The sequence below is a fragment of the Aythya ferina genome (assembly GCF_964211825.1).
Source record: "Aythya ferina genome assembly, chromosome: 1".
Classification (NCBI taxonomy): Eukaryota; Metazoa; Chordata; class Aves; order Anseriformes; family Anatidae; genus Aythya; species Aythya ferina.
The window spans coordinates 174,037,884-174,054,089 of record NC_140296.1 but is presented as its reverse complement, the minus strand read 5'-3'; the positions used below and the strand labels follow the sequence as shown (position 1 = coordinate 174,054,089).

General features: G+C 38.8%; 1 long non-coding RNA gene across 1 annotated transcript in view; it reads left to right on the top strand.

The window, feature by feature from the left end:
• The window catches only part of LOC311420586, a 51,696-nt gene extending 38,828 nt beyond the window's left edge, over window positions 1-12,868 (top strand). Inside the window, exons 5-6 of the long non-coding RNA XR_014684399.1 lie at window positions 10,528-10,795; window positions 11,826-12,868. This is a non-coding gene — a long non-coding RNA (uncharacterized lncRNA). The remainder of the gene's footprint in view (window positions 1-10,527; window positions 10,796-11,825) is intronic.
• Window positions 12,869-16,206: the final 3,338 nt, after the last annotated feature.

The following is a 16,206-nucleotide window of genomic DNA, read 5'->3' as shown; positions in this document are numbered from 1 at the left end:
GCTCTTTTGATAACAGAAGACCATCATACCATTACTCTCACCTCCTCTGGCCTCTTGATAGACCCTCTTAGCTGTGTGGACAGGCAGCGATCACCAGGCAGAAGGGCCAATAAATTTGGTGGCTTTATCAACAGGCAGAATAGGATGCAGAAGGTGATGCTCGTCTGTGGGGTTAACACATCTTTGCTAGAAGAATAACGTTCTTGTGATGTGCAGCCCCAGGCCATGGACACGCCAGGGTGATCTCTCTGGCCATGCCCAGGGACCAGCGCCTGGTGCCCTGGGACACCCAGCTGCACTGATGTCTAGGATCAGCTCTGGCTCAGAGGGTGTTTGCACCACAGGGCACCACAGACTGTCTGCCTTTGTGTTCCCTGAACAAAGCATCATTGATTTCAGGTACTTTTACTTAAATAGAGTGAAAGATCTGACTTCAGTAGCCTGTTGACCTCCTTTCTTAAAGCGCTCAGCTGGTAAAATAATAAACAGATTTAAGTGGTAGGGTACTGAATTCTAACAGCAAAGTGAAATTCCCTGGAATTCACCAATATCAATATTATTTTGAAAAATACTTATTTACCTATTTTGATTTGTTCACTTTCTTATTTATACACTGATGTGCAGTACTTGGAGGCACTCCTGCATTATTGAAAAACTATGATCAGCAGAGTTCAGTGAGCTAAGCCTCAATTCTGAACTAGTCACCCATGTGTTTATTGTTTCTACTGTAAAGCCCATGTGTTAGATTTTAGATTGTTTAATCAGAGGCATGACTAATTGCAGGCAATGAGGTAAAACAGCAAGTGTAACACCACTATTTTTTCATATTAATCTGTGTGAATGCACTTGTCTTCAAAGCTTCAGTGAATGTGGGTAGCACACACATTTTGAAAAAAAATAAAAGTAAACAAAGTAAATATGTAAAGAAAACCAGGAAAGGAATAAAGAAGACACACTGGCTACTCCTGTAATGTCTTTGTGGTAACATGACCTGTCTGTGCCATACCACACTCCCAGCAGTGGCCCATACTGGTGTGAAGCACCACTTGGAGCACTGCCCTGTGGGAAAAGCCACCTGAGAAGTGTACAGACTAGTCATCTTGCTCACTCTGCACACAGGGAGTTGGGGAGAGAGGTTTGCCAGAGGGACTTAATGTTTTCCAAAGGAAGAAATAGTGCAGACCACACTAAAGGTGATTCATATTTGCACCTCTTGTGACCTTTCAGTAAGGCCCACTGCACACAGGCTTGACCTTTCCATGGTCCAGCTGCTGCAGAGTTTGCAAAGAACATGTTTAACTCTGCTATTTGCAACAGGAGCTGTGTATTTGTAATGCAGGGTAAGGTCTTCCACGAAGACCAGAGGGCCAGCCACCCTGTGTTCTGGACCAAGATTGCCTTAATTTGGTTTTACAGCTGTGTTCCTTAAAGTAACACAATTATTTTTAAAAAATAATCCTGGGTTAAACTGTATAGGCATGCAAACATCTCAGATGAGTAACATTTAGTGTACTATTTGCATTAAATAGGAATACCAATAAAGTTTAATTATTAATATAGCTTATTATTACAATAGAAATATTGTGTAATATATATTACTAACTAATGCCTACTAGTTGTTTGGGGTAAGTATTGTTTGTGCATAATAGTGATGCTGTAGTATCTCAGGGGAGCCTTTCACATCAGGCTCATTCCTTGTGTCCATCTCCATCCCAACTGTCCCCAGCATGACCCCAAGCCCTCCTGATATATTTTCTGCTGTTGCAGGGATTGGTGAGGACCTCATTCTCTTTTGCTTTCCTCTTTTGCTATGTTTTTGTTGTGACTTTTAGAAACCTGGTGTGTGGCAACTTCGCTGGTAGTTGTGCTGTGCTCACAGGTCTCGTGTTGATGTTGTTGATGACTCAGGTTTCCCTTTAGTCACCCAAAGAGAAGACTGGGGCTGGAGAAGTGAGCTGAGCTTTGCCTGGGTGCTGGGTTAGTGTGCACTTCAACCCCTTGTGTTGCAAGAAGAATCTAGCAGGGATCCATGCTACCCATATAGCTACAAATGTGTCTTATTCAATGGTGAAGCCAGGATCAGTTGCCAAAACAACTGGAAACCTAGGTAAGTCCTGACTCATTCTATTCAGTACTACTAACAAGAACCACACAAATAATACACTGATGGATATGCAGATTTGTACATACATAATACCACTTGGGAGAAAATTTTCATAGGTGACTTTTTAGTGGTGTAAAAAATGATCTGAATGTTCTTGTTTTCTCAAAAATACATCTGAAGCTCTAAACTAGCACAACTGTTTTTGTGACTTTCCTTGTGTAAGTAGCTATAATATAAAGGATCAACAACTTTTCATATACTATGAAACTTTTTCTATATAATACTAGTCTGAATTCGTGTTATTGATGATAGCAGCAGTAAGAGAAGGAATTAGGCTGATGGAGACCCTACCTTTGGGAGACATTTTTTGAACTGCTGTTTGCTCTGAATTTTCCATTGGCATTCCTGTAAGAAGTTGGTTATGCCTATTTCTGCTGTCTTTATCTTAGAGTCACAGAATATGCCTCTGGACCTGATTCTTTGTTTGCATTGCATCACTAAGAGGTGGCATAGCTCTGAAAGGCCAATGTAAAGGGATAAATTACCCAAGCAACTGATTGCTTAGAATAATTAGTTTTAGGGGGAAGAAAAAAAAAAAAAAAAAAAAGGAAAAAGAAATAAAAGAGCTTATATTACATGTGCTAATTATAACAGATCACTGAATATAAAAGTCAATTTAATGTTTTAGTATGGAATCTGTCATGCCTAACTCTAGCTGTCAAAACTAAATTAGGGACACACAGGGGATCTAGACTAACAAAGATAGTCATTTAGTTTCTTTTATAAAAGTGGAGAGAAAAAGATACCTTCACAGAGCAAGTTTTTCAAAAATATTTATATACATATTTTAGATGTACTTCACTAGTTATGGAAAAACCCACCTGATTAGCCTAGACTAAATGATCAACATATTTAAATTAGATGTAATAAATCAGCACTCAGTGCTATAGCAAAACAGATCAAGTGGCAAGAGATGGCAAGTTAGAAACAGCTATTGCTAGCAGTAATGACATTTGAATTTCTGAGGTAATACTAATATTCAATAATCAGGGAATCAGCCATGAGGGATCAGGACAAGTGTATCATTAATTTTCCTGTTTACAATCTGTCATCCTGCATCCGTATTTGTGTCATGGTTCATAACCACAAAGTCATAATGTGTCTTCTGTCCCTCTGCATAGATATTATTCTTTCATTTTCTTGTCTGGTCAATAGGATACACTAGACACAAGGCTAAGCTGTGTGGAAATTAGTTTATTTGAATCTGTCTATGGTGTCTAAATTGACAGAGTTACACCAGAAACATGCTTAATGTGAAAATGGGGAATCGATTCAAGTGAAAAGCCAAAGGCTCATCTTGAGAATTGAGGAATGAGCCAATTAGCTGTGACTGGAGGAAACACAAAAGTGCTGATGTGTAACCTCAGAAGACTTTCAAATATCTGCTGTTTTCCTGCATTTTATTTTAACTCTGAATATGAGGTTGCCACAAATGGGGCATGGTAATCAAAGCGTATTACTGACCATGACTCAACAGCAGAGGTTTCTAGCTGCAATGAAATCAGAAATGCTTGTTTAAAAACCTTCTCCCAACATAAAATCTAGTACTGTATAGATAAAATATTCATTTTATGGTTTCAGAATGTAATGGCTTGATTGACTGAATGTTTAGAATAGAACAGAATAGTTCACTTGTAAGGAACCTACAAAGATCATGTAGTCCAACTGCCTGACCTCTCAGATCTCAGAAAAGTTAAAGCATATTAATGATGGCATTGCCCAAATGCCTCTTGAAAACTGAAAGGCATGAGCTTAACCACCTGTACAGGAAGCCTGTTCCAGTGTTTGACCACCTTCACAGCAAAGAAATTTTTTGTGTTACCCAGCCTAAACCTTCCCTAGTACACCTTTGTGCTGTTCCTGTGCATCCTTTCATTGGTTCCCAGGGAGCAGACAGGCACGTCCTTCTGTGCCTCCCCTCCTCAGAAAGCTGTAGGGAGCAATGAGGCTGCTTCTCAGCCTCCTTCTCTCCAGCCCAGATGACCCAAGTGTCCTCTGCCTCTCCTCATAGGACATGCCTTCCAGCCTTATTATGAACTTTGTTGTCCTCCTCCGGACACTTTCTGGATGCTTTTTTGTGATATGAGTTATTCAAGAAATACAAAAAAATTACAAAGAAAGTTCCAGTGGAACAAGGGGGATTCTCAGATTCTAAGAAATAACATTTCACTTGTGCTAGATCAGCAATATGCTCTGTATACAGTGAAGGTATCCTGATGGTTACTTTTGATTGGTGACTGTTTTTTTCAGTTGAGTGTTGGCAACAGAATTAAGGAACCATTGTTATTCCTCATCTTTGTGTCTGGAGGAACTTGAGATACTGAGACCATGAGAAAGGTGACATTTCTATAGCTTCAGTTTGTGGTAGGGAAAGGATGAAAATCTTGGCTTTGAGTGTGAGGAGGCTATTTAAAAGCTATTTAAAATCAAGGTCCCGAGTGTATCCAGAGTATTAAATACAGATCTTGGAGATTATGGAGGGGTGGAGGGGAAAAGAAAGAAACAATAAGAAATTTTTGTGGCACAACTCTAACTTGCCTATGGGTAACATTTCATTGAATTAGCTGTGAATCATAGGAACTCAGCACTGCATTGCACTGTGACTTTTGCCCTCTATCAAGCTGCAGTACGTGCCTGTGCATTTGGTGGCTGTATTTCCATGTTCCCTCTGATCACTTCTTGCATGTCAGTCGTTTTTTTATTCTGTTAGAGGCTAAGCTTGAAGAGCAAGCTATATGCAAATCCTATGACATTGCTGACTTTCCATCTGTGCTAGAAATAACCAATAAAGCAAATATAATGAGAGGGGTAACCCTGCCAAATACCTGTATCACATATCCAGAAAACATTTCTATAAAGGCCATGAGAAGTGTGAGGTGCGGTAATAACTAGGAAAAAACAAAAACAAAACAAACAAACAAACAAAAAACAACACAAAACCTAATCATATCCTTAGAATAAACACAGAATAGATATCTGTTTTACTCCTCTGCCAGTCTTCAAATATGCTGGAGACAAAATGGCTGTTCCCTCCAGAGCAGCACATGAGGAAAGAGGGGCTGACTTCTTTCCTCCAGTAATTAGGAGGGTTTCCCCTGAGATCAGAAGGGCCTGCACTATCTCAGAACTGAAGGCATGCCTACTTTCTTTGGTGGACATACTGGTCCCTTCATACTCTTCTGCTGTGATCCCTTGAGGTTGATGGTCCTGCAGTTAACCAAGATACATCAAACATTTCCCACCTTTCTGCTGTTGTTTCTTTCTGCCTATAGAAATTCTTTGTCAACTTTGCCAACTTTATTTTCAAGGAAAGACTTTCCTGTTTTCAAGGATTTTTTTTTTTTTTCCATTAATGGAAATCATTATTTAGATATAAACACATGTACCCAGAAGCTAGGTCCTATGGGCCTCTATAAACAGACTGCAGCTCAACAGGGCCACCTGTACAAGTGGATGGAACTTGGGAATCTTGAAAGTGCAACAGATTTCCAGTGCCTGACCATACTTTGCCTATTCTGCTTCTCTGCAGAATCCTATATTGGCAGGGAATGGACATATGATGTTTTGCACAATGACAAGCCAGAACTATAAAATGTGTTGTTCTAATGTCGCCCATATCAATGGCTTATAGTGCAAAATTGATGAGTCTTTTACTAATGTAAGTTAGGATAAAGACTAAAAATCAAATCAAAATCAAGATTGTCAGTCACTAAGCTGAAAAGAACTGCCTAACACATGAATTTCATTTAGAAGCATGAAACATTTTTCTGGCTGTCAGTCTCTTTGAATGAAAGACACTACAAATTTTACAGTACTTGTATAAGAACAAGTTATATATTGCCTATGGAAATCATTTCTCTAGTCTGTAAGCCTTCATTTCTCCTGGTTTAATGTTATCCTTCTGGAGGATTGTCTCAGATACACTTGACTTGGAGATAACCAAAACTTGGGATTTCTTGTTCCTAGTAAGTTTAGTCTCTTCAGATTTTGCTCTTGAGTGATGTGGAATAAGAGAATATTTTCTTAAGATATTTTTTTTCCCCAAAAAATATTAAAAAAAAGATATGATAATTGTTAATATTATAATTTAGAGAGCATTAAAGCATTTCTATGCAGCATATATTTCCCCAGACTCTGGCAGCAACTAAAAGGAACTGACATTTTTGACAGCTGCCTGCTTTAAGCAAAAAAATAAAAATAAATGTAAAGTAGAAAGTTTAGGCAACAACTGAGGCATTTAGGTTTCCAGAGTTGGGAAGATTTTCCACCACAGGAACTGACCTTCATCGCTTCTGAGGAGATGAGGCTTCTCTGCAGTCTAATGACTGTGTTTTCTGTAATATTTTACAATCGGTGAAACAGTATTTTATAATGAACATCTGGGATTTTTTAGTGTAAACACTTTGGTTCTTCTGCAATTATGAGTGAATGTACCCCATAAAAAAATATGTGCCAAAGCCTGATCCTGTAGATGAGCCTCAAATCACAGAGCTATGTCTACCACAGCAAGACTAATCCTTCTCCTCCATCTGTGAACAGGTTACACAGTCTCTCTTAGACATAATCCTGTGCACAGAATAGAAGAGGGGGCTGATGCTTCTCCCATAGGTAGTTTTGTACCCTGGTATCTTTATTAGACTTTTGTACTGGCATATGTTTCACTGAAGTTCAGACCTCTGCAGTGCAGATATCTATGTGTGACCTAATCAAGGGATGTGCTTTGTAGTCAGCAGAGCATCCTATGACCTATGACCTGTGTTGGACAAGTGTTTATCTTCACTAGCTATAAAGGAAATCTAGACAACCAGCTCAGATGCAGACATCAGCCAAACACAGGGCTTGTGTTGTCCACTGGATTTCAGTGTGTGGGTCCTGGCATGCTCCCCTGCTTGCACATTGCCTGACCTCTACAGCTGTGAACTAGACACATGCCCCACATCAACAGAGTCACTTTGCATGGTGTCTTTGCTTTCAGTTGTCATGCAAACACCCCATGGCCCTGGAGACACGATGCCCTCAGTGCTTGCATTGGTCTGCTGACAGACTGACTTCTCTGATGATTTGTTGGGGTACATTTGAATATGTACTTACTGTGAAAGTTTCTCTATAAAGAATAGCATGCGTCAGTAGGACTTTGACAGAGCTCATAACAAAGCAGCTCTTTCATAATGCTGCACGTTTAGGGTTTATAGGTAGATTAGATGTTATAAATTGTCACAAAAGTTTTGTGAAGTAAGACTTTTTAAGCTTTATGTCCAGGCTCAGTACAGATGGAAGTGTATCTGGTCTGCTTGCCTGGCTGATTTGCTGGAACATCTTTCACTACTGATCTGAAAAGCAGAGGCTTTTCTTTTGAAGGATTGGCATGCAGAGGCAAATCTGGCCCCAGCACTGCAGATGCATAAAGCACTTTGGCAGAGGGATAAATGTGGTTCTGCTGCACAGACGGTGCTGCTTCTCTCTGGAAACCAAACTCTCCTCTCCAAGTATCTCTGTAGGAAAGATAGAGCAGTGTTGATGGCAGTGCTGAATCTGCAGCTCTTCAGATTCATCTCTGGGATTGATTCATTGCATTTGTCCAAAGACTGTGAAAAGGAGAGCTCTGAAACCACTTCTGCATTTAATGAAGATGAAAGGCTATTTGGAGACTTCAGGAGACATATTGTTATTAGTCAAGGGTTGGAAGAAACATCTGTCATCAATGCTTTGTATAAGACAGCATTTTGGGCTTGTTTCAAGTCTCTGGAAATATGTCTGTGAAGGGTACCTTTAAAAGACAGGAGACTGGAGAGGCAAATTTTGTTTTAATGCATTACCATGAGGTATATCTGAGCAGTAACATTTCAGATTCCCTCTGAATAAAAGACTGAATGTCAGAAAACTAGGCCTAGGATGGGGACAGCATTGTCTTTAAGTGGCTTTCTTCTCAAATTATTCTGGGCTGAAGTGGAAAAAATGCTTTTCTAATGGTGGGATGGGAATATAGAATCATTATTTTGTCCTCATGCTATTATGACCAAGCCTTAATGATTCTTCAGATGGACTGCCTCAGCTGCGAATACATTAATACAAATGTTCTGCTTATCCTGATTTGCTGGACTTTCTGAAGTAGAAATTGGGAATAGCTTAGGTTTATCTATTTCTCATAAAAAATGCGTTGAAATAAGTTAATGTTGCTTACAACGGGCATTGGAATCAAATCAATGAATAAAACATCACTGTTCCTACACAGTTTTGTAACTGAACAGAATTATATTTTAATAGTTAGCATATAAACATGAACGCACTGAGAGACAGGAAAAATAAAGGGAATTTGGTGCTTTATATAAAGATCTTCACTAGCAAGAAGAAATATGTACAAATTTTGACCAGATGTGAAAATGCTGCCCATCATTTTGGTCAGAGCACCACATGTTGTCAAGCAGGGAGAAACAACCTAACATGACAATCATCTCACTCAGACAGGATGGTAAGAAGTTAAATATCTGTGTCAGTGGGATTTGTTTCAGTAGGGAACAATGGGCAATGGGACAGGTGCCTTCAGTAAACAGTTTATCTGCCCTTTTTTTAGGATTAAATATATCATCCTCTGGAGATACCTAATTTTTGTAAGGAAAGTACCACAGTATGAGATGATGAATTTAGTTGTAAATGATATTATTTTAGGTCCTTAACTTGGGGTGAATCCCACCACTAAACTAATGTGAGATGTGGAATCTCTTTGAGATTAATTTTTTGAGCTTAAGCATTTTATGGAACCAAACCAAACCAAAACAACACAACAAACCACCACCAACAAATCTTGACTTTAAAGTGATCAGTAATGAAGAATCTATCTTTTCTAGTAAATCAATCCAGTTGTTAGTTATGTTAATACTGAGTTTAAAGTTTTTGCTGTACTTGTAGCTCAAATTAGTATAGCTTCAACTTTTAGCTGATAGATGTCATTGAAGCCTGGCCTGCTCCAGTGAGCTATCGCATAGCTTTGTTCCCATAGAGTAGAAGTGGGGATTAATCTTGCCTTAATTCACTTGTCTCAGAGTCAGGTGCCTTCTCTGAATGAATCATTTAGTTTCCACCAGTAGCCAAGGAAGACAGATAATGATGTATCCAACCTGTCTGGGACATTTATTTTATGCTGGAGGAAAAGCATTCTGTGATGATACTTTCTCTTTCCATTGGTTACAGAGAGGGCCTGAAGTGGGTGGCTTATGAGAGATGACTAGCTTTAAACATCTAAAATCAGGTGGAATAAATTCTTCTCTGAGATGCACTCACAGTATCCTTGACCTTTACTTTACTAAATTAAACAGACTAAGCTGGTGGAAGCAGCCTTTAAAGAATCTTTTTTTTTTTTTTTTTTCTTCTTATTTTTTCTTTGTTTCCCCTCTTCCTTCTCTTCCTTGGTGTGTTATGTTATTCTTCTTTGAACTCCCAGGAGTTTCTTAACACTCCTTTTGAGCAGAAGCCAGACCTGAACACTGTTCCCACAAAGTAACATACTCTCCTTCTCCTACTTGGGATTTCCATTTGAAATTGTAAGGATTGTGTTAGAATATTGCTTTAGGACCTCAGAATGAGTAAGTGCCTCCCATGACCCCCAAATCCTTTCTGAATAACCACGTCCTGGACCGTGGTTGTCCATCCGGTGCACATGGCCCACTTTATTTGAAAAGATAAATCTTTTGAGGGACTAAGCTAAGCCGATTTCTTTTTAAATTCCAGATCTCAAGACATGTAAGGCAGGCATTTTTTAGAAGGGTAATACTTCATCTGTAAAATTTGACCTTAACTGAAATCACAGGGATGTGGATCAGAGAAGGAGTAGTTTTTGTAAACCATATAATCTCATCTCTCACATATTATTTTTCTGGATTTTCAAAGGGAATGATTGATTTTTGCCTCAGGAGACAGAGTGCAGCCACAAAAAATGGTCATAAATTAACTGTTGGAATACCTGACAGTCTCTGCTGCACAGGAATTCTGCAGAATTGGCCTCACCTTCACACATACCTCATATTCGCAATGGCAGTTCTGTAAAAGGAGACATATATTTTCTGTGCACATACAGATTGATTTGGCAGGAATCCGATCTCAGATAAACTAGCCTGAATGCAGAGTAACACCACTGACTGTGCAGCTGTTGCTTTAGGTTTGTACATTTGTAACTCAACCTGTGCTGAAATCTCAGAGTTGGCATCTCCACGAGCTGTTTACTGGCCATTTGTTTGCTGAGGGAGGAGATAGCATAAAGGGAATACTGAAAAGTTTCTCCATTTAAGGGATGTCCTCAGAATTTTAGAAAGATGTGAAATATTTTTAAAGAAAAGACACAGACACTAATCTGGCATGCTTTATTCCAGATTGTTTTATTAAAGGTGCATGGGTTTTGCTGGGAAATGCCTACATGCCCAGTGGCAGACAAATGCAAACCTGATATCCTTCAACACCATCCAGGAGACAAATGTCCATTACGGTTGCCTGTGCTTGAAATATAAGATCCTGACAAGTTTTTTTATTACCTGGCATTGAGTATCAGAAGAAGCAGCCTATGGTGAGAAGAAAACAATTCAATGTTTCAAAACCATATTTTTAAAAAGAAGCCTCAAATGCTCTGCCACAAATGTACAGGTATGTATCAAAATATATGTAAAGTCTGGGCTTCTACCCCCCTTCTGTTCCATACTACCATACTGAGGTCCTGGAGATTATTTATTTATTTATTTATTTATTTTTTAAAGCCCTATTTCTCATATGTTCACTAAATCCTTCTGACTACAAACAACAAAAAATGTTCATGTCAATAAATGTACTGTTTTAAGGACCAGTTACAAAATAATTTTGTACAAAATAATTTTGTCAGAATATTTCTTTTTGTTTATTTATTGATCTTCCCTCCTCTCCTTTCCATACAGCCTATTATGCAGCTTTTCCTCTCATGGTGAAAACAGATCAGTTAGAGATGAAATTATTATTAAGCATTTTATTTCTAATCCATAACCTTCACAGCTTCAGACTTATTCCTTTGGGAATTCATTTTATTTTACCCAATAAAGTTTTGACTGTAGTTACAGAAGGTTAGCTTTAATAAAGGTGGCTGGAGAATTTTCTAGTGAATAATTTTCTTTTGGAAATGCTCCAAAGAACAAATCTTTCCCCAGAATGCATCAGAAGATGAATGAATTGCAACAGGAAAAAAAATTAAAACTGTCACAATAACATCAAAATGTTTTCTGCTGGTTATGTGGAAATACAGATTTTTGTGCTTCATTATTTTCATTTCAAATATGCTGAAAGTTTGGAGTTTGTGTGTATAAAAACAGCATGAAATCTGTATCTTCTATTACCTAGTACTATGTATTTTCAAAAACATGTTAAAAGTATGACAATAAATTAAACTAAAATAAATTATAGCTACCCAAACTATATAATAGCATACAAAGAGCATCCAGACAACACAAGAACAGCTCCTTTTGTACAGTGGCATAATGACTGAATCTGTGCATAAAAACAAAACCTGAGCCCCAGTACAGTTTCAGGCATCTGGAACAGATTTTTTTGGAGCTCAGACCTGAGCAAGGCCTTCTCTGAGCACTATTTCTTTACACTTTCCTTCTAGCATGATAGCTTTATTCTTTTTGTTTGTTTGTTTTTCCCCAAGCTGTCCCTGCCTTTCCTCCTGGTGTCTGCTCCCATGGCTGTCAGCAGAACGAAGCATACAGTCCTGGACTGCCCCGTTTCTCACATAGGAAGCCAATGATGCCATCTTCGAGCACAATACAAGGACTCTGATAGTTGCTTGACAAAACAGAGAACTGGGACTGGCTCTGAAACATATTTTCTATAAGAATCTGGGCTTGAGGAAATACAATGAGAACAGGTGGCTTTAATGAAATTTGTTGTGGCATGATATGACTCAAAAGCCCTAGCTCTAGCCACCATTTGCCCTTGGTTATTTATATGCTAGTATCTAAAACAGGCAGATTTGAGCCAATTAGCAAACATAAGTCACAACTGACTTGGGGAGGAATAGCTTATCCACTTGAGACTCTTTAGATGTGTAACTAATAAGAAGTTGTCAGCTTACATTAATTTTTACACATATTGGCTACATCAGAGATGTAAAGGCAAAATGTAGCATTCAGGAAGCTGATGTGGAGTTGAAGACTCCACAGGGAACTTAATCAATGCACACATTACATTGATCACAAATAGTATTTCGTTGTGTCAGGCGAGGTTTCTCTCCTTATATAATTCTTTCAGAAAAAAATGTGTAGGAGAAAAGATAATAGAATGGAAATTGCATCTGCAAAATACAAGAGGCAGTTGTAATATTTTGTAAAATGTTGCTCAGTGAACTGAAACATCTCTCACAAAATGAGTTCTCTGTCCGGAAGATGCATCCAATGTGCATAAAGGTGAGTGACATTCAACCACAGGAGCATGGATTACTTACGAAAGGCTGGAGTCTGATCTCAGCTACACCTGCCCACCCCGAAATAAATTATTTGACTGTACTGTTGTAAACTGGATCTGAGTCTGACACCATTTTTAACCTGAGGATACTGTTGCCCTTTTCTGTAAGTGTTACATTTTCAAGATAAGTTGGTAAACATGAATATTTTAAAAGAAATGTTATTTATTTACAAAAATAGACAGAAAATTGAAAAGTTGTCCAGAATAAACTTCCAGCCACCTACCTGACACCAGGAAGCAGCTCTTCTGCTCTTTTGCATCTGGATTAGGAAGACACGCAGCATGGGGTTCACATTTCCAGGTGGCTGGCAGAAAATTCTGAGTCCGGGTCCCAATTTGGTTTTGGATTGAGCTGAGGGCATCTGTAGCTGGTGGCCCCAGACCGGCTGCCTGCACAACTGCCCCTGTGCCCCCACTGCTGCCTCAGTTCCTGGGGTCTGACAGTCCTTACGAAGGTTTTATACCCACAGCACCACTGTGAAGCAGTACATGAACATTCTTCACATTTTATCTATGGGAAATTGAGGCACAGGTGAATTTAGTAACTTTGTCTGAAGTTACAAAGATCATCTCAAGGTAAAGGCACATTCCTTGCTTAGAATACAGTTTCAGCTTTAGTATGGGTCTAAAGAGAAGCCTGGACCAAAACAAAGTCCTCTCAGCACCATTTTGTGCTCTCCAGAGTTGGCTTTATCATCTATCTTGCTCATGCACAGCTTTCTGCAAAAGTGTCCCAGAGTGTCACAGATGCAAAGTGTCCTTAATGTAAAAGATAGAAAAAATCATGTCACATAAAAAGACATAATTCAGCTGAATGTTGATAACTCTGAGCCTTTTTTTACTCCATCAAGTATGAAAAATAAATTATTAAGGAGCCCAGTGTCATGCTTCTGATGACTGAATGTGCCCTGAATACTTCAGTGTACTAGGATATAAATACTGGGAAATCCAAAATGTCTCAGTCAAAGTTCACACTTGGGGTAAAAATTGAGAATAATATTACTAGTTTTGCAAATCTCCATCACATTGCTGCTTTGCTGTCAGGATCTCAGAAGAAAACAGACTGCACAGGGGGCCCTAATTCTGCTTTCAATCTAGTTTATTGTCATTTTATTATGTTTAGTAGTTTCTTCTGATGCAACCATATGAAAGAGAACAATCAAGCCCTAAATCTGTATGAGGCTAAAATATATCTTGTATTCTTTATGAGTTTCCACTTTAAAATGAAATGTAGCAATTAGCTTTTAATAAGGTCTCATTATTTTAATAGAAAGACCTACAGACACTAAGTTTTCAGACGTGTTTAAAATCACAAGCTTGTTCAGACTCCAGCTCTGTTTTTGTTAGATGATAACAAGATTTTGAGACAGGTCTGACTGCTTATACATGCCACTTATTATGGACATCTTGATGTCTTCCACTGACAGGGTGAGAGATCTCTACCTCTGTTGTGGTTCCTCATTACTTCACACTGTAAAAAGAAGTATATGATGTGAGCATAAGGTTGCTTTTCCTACAGAGGCTGGACCTCAAAAAAAAGGCAGAAAAAGTGCTAAAGAAATAGCCGTAGTGAGGTGGCTCTGCCTTGCTCACCCAGCAGATCAATGCCCCATTTCAGTGGAAGTGCTAGTGGAAATGCAATAGGACTTGTGGATGAAATATTTTAATACCTGAAAGCACACCTACCGGTTATACCAGTAAGTAGTCATCAGTTAAATGAGGTGTACCGTACACAATGAAGGCAACCCTACAGTCACATTGTTTTTGAACACTTTTTGCAATCGCTTTTTTTTTTTTTTTTTTTTTTTTTTTTTGAGGGAGAAGGAACATTTTTGTTCCATCTATGGTGACAGGCCCATCTTCTGAGCGAGGAAGTGAACCTCTTTCATTTTCAGAAGCCCAGCCCAGACTGTGTATTTTCCTCCTTCTGAGTGGCACTAAACCAAACCAGCAACCCTCCTCTTTCAAGCTAGGCTTCCCTTACTGCAAGCAGACTCCAAACTTCCTCAAGGTCCCCAAAGTGTTTGACAAGTTTTCCCATCTCTGTACACCAAAGACAAGTTAAACCTACTGGCTCTCACAGAGGCTATGGAACAGAGAAAGGTTCATGTGGAATGATCAGCATTCTCAGCCATGGCAATATCTTGGTCCAGTGACTTGGAAACATTTGAAATGTGAACCCAAATGACACTTGGTTTGTGGAGCTGCTTCCCATGGTGGCCCGTGCCTTTCCCAAAAGCCTAAGGTTCAGTGCAAGATGATTTCAGGACACAATTGCATTCACTCTGGTGATGGAGTGATCACAGTTTGCCTGACAACTAATTTATTTAGCATCCTCTGGTACTATTTCAAACACACTGTTGGGACAGAGGAGATTTCTGAATTACCATTTGTATGAACCTAAAGAGCAAAACCAACCCCCCCCCCAAAAAAAGGAAAAAAGGATACCTCCATTTTGCTCATATTTCTAGAAGAAGAAGCAGCAGCATACATGAACCATTTCAATTTCCAGTCACTTTTATTCAAAAGAATTTGTATGTAATCCTAGACAGTCTTCAGTTGCCAGCATCCAGGACAAGTAACCTGCAGGACAAGTCATGGGGCAAGGCTAGGGGGACCTAAACAAACATCTCTTACGTAGAGCTATAGGGCCAAAAATGACCTTACAGATCCTCTAGACCAACACCGTACACTGAAGAGAGATCAAAGATGCCTACAGCATTTCCAACACATGTATGCCTTACATACACGTTTGTATGTTTTTAAAAACCCTCTACTTAAAAAATAAAAATGCAAGAGCCTCAGTCAATATCCTGTTCCACTGTTTTACTGTCCAGGTGGCCTGAAAGCTGTTCCTGTTATCCAGCCAAGGCCAGTTAACTTGTCAGAAGGGAATCAGGTCAATACGATTTGTTCTTGTCAAATCTGTCAGCAGTTTTTATCATCTTAGTATGCTCCAGGCATTTATAAATTGGTTACCTAGCCACTTGTTCCAGAATCATTCCAGGAATTGGCTTTACACTGAATAATCTATAATTCCAGGGCTGTTTTTTAAAAGGCAGGTATTGTATTTGATCTTCTTGTATTATCTGGGAGCTACCCATGTTTTGTGAGTTTTTAAAAAGATAATAGTGAATACTTCAGAGATTTCTTCCTATTCCTTCAAATAAGCAAATGTGAATGTCATCAGGCCCTTGTGGTCTCAATTGCACTTAGCTTATTCAGACATTTTTTCACCTAATTTCTCCCTATTCTGGCTATGTTCCTATTCTCACATTAAATGTGGTTAAGTATCTGATCAGAAATTAATCTTTGTGTGTGTAGACAGTGAACACTTCAGTACTCTGTGCATTGCCTGTTAAGTAAAGAGCTTTTACTTTTCCTTTCTTTTGTTTCTCATGTATTTATAATATCTTACGTATTTTTGCTGCCTTTATGTCCCAAAACAACATCAACACCTTAACCATTGTGATGTCTCTATGTTTTGTTTAAATTCATATCTAATTATGTTCCTTATTTCTACTTGTTGTATGACTCCTTTTGATTTCATGTTCTTATCAAGGTCT